A 4,795-nucleotide genomic window follows, 5' to 3' on the forward strand; every position below is an offset into this window, starting at 1 on the left:
TAGATCTGAAGTCATTTAAAGTTAAAATTTAGCATCTGACTGTGTATTTAATCTATATGAAGGCATCAGTACCTATTCCATAGTACTTAAATGTGTTTTAATGCATTCTTGTTAGCTACTTGTTGTTGCTGATGCATGCTTAGCTTTCTTATCTAAACACATAGCTACTAAGATATAATCTCATTTGAAACTATTACACAGCATCTCCTTGTGTATTTAACTAAGCTAAAGTTATTAGATGCTATTTCATAGTATTTGAATGTTTTTCTTTTAAATGTATACTTTAAGGAATATGAAGTCATTTGAGTGTGTTTGTGGCTAATCAGGATTGCTGTCTTAACCTGCTAGTACTAATTTCAACATTATTAACTCTAACACTCATATCTCTCTCCCTCACTTGTATCATAGGTAGCCCCCTCCCTTGCCTAGCTTCCTGTGGTTCCCAAGACCTGACATCGCTACCATCTGGACCACAAATGAAAACTAAACCTGCAGCATAAACTCTTCTTAAAACACAGGGTAAACTCAAAGAATTATTATCCTACTCAGAGAGAATTATACTGTTCTTGTTAAGAACCTGACACTCTCACTTGAAGACTTCAATACTACAAAGCCTGGAAAATTGTATTATTATAAATACCAGCACTAGTAACTCCTCTGTGTTGAGTTATACTAGTGGCTATTGTTACCTCTAAAGACCCTGCAAAATCTCCTGGCGGTGTAGTGTATGCTGACATCAGGAAGTTTATAAATCATCCTGCTTGCTCACCGCTAACTGCAAACTGAATCTGCATTTTGTTCTGTCTCTTCTCCTGCCCGGTCGCCTCTCCTGGCTTACAGGTAACTCCTATAAGGTCTAATTACCTTATTGAAACATTACGGGTGTGATCTGGAGCATTGTACTTGCACTGTTGTATTATTTTTCTACTCCTGACATTCGTTTTTCTCTCTGGCGTGTCTGCTTGCAGCTGTAGCCGTGCATTACTCAATGAAAAGGCTTGCACGTGTTGTGACGCACACTTGGCGTCTTTTCATCAAAACACATAAGCGACCTAGTTCTGCAGTCATTTAAAGTTATAATTTTGTAACAGAATGGTATTTTATGTATATGCAGGCAACTGAACCTAGTTTAAAGTACCTGAATGTGTTTTACTGCTTACGCACAGGCTTGCACATGTTGCTGACTTACACTTAGTGTCTTTTCATCACAACTCATAAGCGACCTAGTTCTGCAGTCATTTAAAGTTATAATTTAGTAACTTAATGGTATTTTATGTATCCGAATGTGTTTTAATGCTATGCAAAGGCTTGCACATGTTGCTGACTAACTCTAGGCGTCTTTTAATCATAACTCATTAGCGACCTAGATCTGAAGTCATTTAAAGTTAAAATTTAGCATCTGACTGTGTATTTAATCTATATGAAGGCATCAGTACCTATTCCATAGTACTTAAATGTGTTTTAATGCATTCTTGTTAGCTACTTGTTGTTGCTGATGCATGCTTAGCGTCTTTCTTATCTAAACACATAGCTACTAAGATATAATCTCATTTGAAACTATTACACAGCATCTCCTTGTGTATTTAACTAAGCTAAAGTTATTAGATGCTATTTCATAGTATTTGAATGTTTTTCTTTTAAATGTATACTTTAAGGAATATGAAGTCATTTGAGTGTGTTTGTGGCTAATCAGGATTGCTGTCTTAACCTGCTAGTACTAATTTCAACATTATTAACTCTAACACTCATATCTCTCTCCCTCACTTGTATCATAGGTAGCCCCCTCCCTTGCCTAGCTTCCTGTGGTTCCCAAGACCTGACATCGCGCCCATCTGGACCACAAATGAAAACTAAACCTGCAGCATAAACTCTTCTTAAAACACAGGGTAAACTCAAAGAATTATTATCCTACTCAGAGAGAATTATACTGTTCTTGTTAAGAACCTGACACTCTCACTTGAAGACTTCAATACTACAAAGCCTGGAAAATTGTATTATAAATACCAGCACTAGTAACTCCTCTGTGTTGAGTTATACTAGTGGCTATTGTTACCTCTAAAGACCCTGCAAAATCTCCTGGCGGTGTAGTGTATGCTGACATCAGGAAGTTTATAAATCATCCTGCTTGCTCACCGCTAACTGCAAACTGAATCTGCATTTTGTTCTGTCTCTTCTCCTGCCCGGTCGCCTCTCCTGGCTTACAGGTAACTCCTATAAGGTCTAATTACCTTATTGAAACATTACGGGTGTGATCTGGAGCATTGTACTTGCACTGTTGTATTATTTTTCTACTCCTGACATTCGTTTTTCTCTCTGGCGTGTCTGCTTGCAGCTGTAGCCGTGCATTACTCAATGAAAAGGCTTGCACGTGTTGTGACGCACACTTGGCGTCTTTTCATCAAAACACATAAGCGACCTAGTTCTGCAGTCATTTAAAGTTATAATTTTGTAACAGAATGGTATTTTATGTATATGCAGGCAACTGAACCTAGTTTAAAGTACCTGAATGTGTTTTACTGCTTACGCACAGGCTTGCACATGTTGCTGACTTACACTTAGTGTCTTTTCATCACAACTCATAAGCGACCTAGTTCTGCAGTCATTTAAAGTTATAATTTAGTAACTTAATGGTATTTTATGTATCCGAATGTGTTTTAATGCTATGCAAAGGCTTGCACATGTTGCTGACTAACTCTAGGCGTCTTTTAATCATAACTCATTAGCGACCTAGATCTGAAGTCATTTAAAGTTAAAATTTAGCATCTGACTGTGTATTTAATCTATATGAAGGCATCAGTACCTATTCCATAGTACTTAAATGTGTTTTAATGCATTCTTGTTAGCTACTTGTTGTTGCTGATGCATGCTTAGCGTCTTTCTTATCTAAACACATAGCTACTAAGATATAATCTCATTTGAAACTATTACACAGCATCTCCTTGTGTATTTAACTAAGCTAAAGTTATTAGATGCTATTTCATAGTATTTGAATGTTTTTCTTTTAAATGTATACTTTAAGGAATATGAAGTCATTTGAGTGTGTTTGTGGCTAATCAGGATTGCTGTCTTAACCTGCTAGTACTAATTTCAACATTATTAACTCTAACACTCATATCTCTCTCCCTCACTTGTATCATAGGTAGCCCCCTCCCTTGCCTAGCTTCCTGTGGTTCCCAAGACCTGACATCGCGCCCATCTGGACCACAAATGAAAACTAAACCTGCAGCATAAACTCTTCTTAAAACACAGGGTAAACTCAAAGAATTATTATCCTACTCAGAGAGAATTATACTGTTCTTGTTAAGAACCTGACACTCTCACTTGAAGACTTCAATACTACAAAGCCTGGAAAATTGTATTATAAATACCAGCACTAGTAACTCCTCTGTGTTGAGTTATACTAGTGGCTATTGTTACCTCTAAAGACCCTGCAAAATCTCCTGGCGGTGTAGTGTATGCTGACATCAGGAAGTTTATAAATCATCCTGCTTGCTCACCGCTAACTGCAAACTGAATCTGCATTTTGTTCTGTCTCTTCTCCTGCCCGGTCGCCTCTCTCCAGGCTTACAGGTAACTCCTATAAGGTCTAATTACCTTATTGAAACATTACGGTGTGATCTGGAGCATTGTACTTGCACTGTTGTATTATTTTTCTACTCCTGACATTCGATTTTCTCTCTGGTGTCTGCTTGCAGCTGTAGCCGTGCATTACTCAATGAAAAGGCTTGCACGTGTTGTGACGACACTTGGCGCCTTTTCATCAAAACACATAAGCGACCTAGTTCTGCAGTCATTTAAAGTTATAATTTTGTAACAGAATGGTATTTTATGTATATGCAGGCAACTGAACCTAGTTTAAAGTACCTGAATGTGTTTTACTGCTTACGAAAAGGCTTGCACATGTTGCTGACTTACACTTAGTGTCTTTTCATCACAACTCATAAGTTTACCTAGTTCTGCAGTCATTTAAAGTTATAATTTAGTAACTTAATGGTATTTTATGTATCTGAATGTGTTTTAATGCTATGCAAAGGCTTGCACATGTTGCTGACTAACTCTAGGCCTTTTAATCATAACTCATTAGCTTACCTAGATCTGAAGTCATTTAAAGTTAAAATTTAGCATCTGACTGTGTATTTAATCTATATGAAGGCATCAGTACCTATTCCATAGTACTTAAAAGTGTTTTAATGCATTCTTGTTAGCTACTTGTTGTTGCTGATGCATGCTTAGCGCCTTTCTTATCTAAACACATAGCTACTAAGATATAATCTCATTTGTAACTATTACTCTGCTTCTCCTTCTCTATTTAACTAAGCTAAAGCTATTTGATGCTATTTCATAGTATTTCAATGTTTTTCTTTAAATGTATACTTTAAGGAATATGAAGTCATTTGAGTGTGTTTGTGGCTAATCAGGATTGCTGTCTTAACCTGCTAGTACTAATTTCAACATTATTAACTCTAACACTCATATCTCTCTCCCTCACTTGTAACAAAGGTAGCGCCCAACCATGCCTAGCTTCCTGTGGTTCCGAAGACCTGACATCGCTACCATCTGGACCACAAATGAAAACTAAACCTGCAGCATAAACTCTTCTTAAAACACAGGGTAAACTCAAAACATTATTATCCTACTCAGAGAGAATTATACTGTTCTTGTTAAGAACCTGACACTCTCACTTGAAGACTTCAATACTACAAAGCCTGGAAAATTGTATTATAAATACCAGCACTAGTAACTCCTCTGTGTTGAGTTATACTAGTGGCTATTGTTACCTCTAAAGACCCTGCAA

At 37.0% G+C, this 4,795-nt stretch overlaps 1 long non-coding RNA gene across 1 annotated transcript; it reads left to right on the forward strand.

Moving 5' to 3' along the window:
• The first annotated feature begins 634 nt into the window (after positions 1 to 634).
• LOC122798884 lies at positions 635 to 3,546 on the forward strand. The gene is made up of 3 exons (XR_006364327.1): positions 635 to 840; positions 1,776 to 2,204; positions 3,140 to 3,546. It is a non-coding gene; the product is annotated as an uncharacterized LOC122798884 (long non-coding RNA).
• The last annotated feature ends 1,249 nt before the right edge of the window (positions 3,547 to 4,795 follow it).

This window comes from Protopterus annectens, chromosome 3.part1 (assembly GCF_019279795.1).
Source record: "Protopterus annectens isolate FY-2018-M chromosome 3.part1, PAN1.0, whole genome shotgun sequence".
Lineage (NCBI taxonomy): Eukaryota > Metazoa > Chordata > Ceratodontiformes > Protopteridae > Protopterus > Protopterus annectens.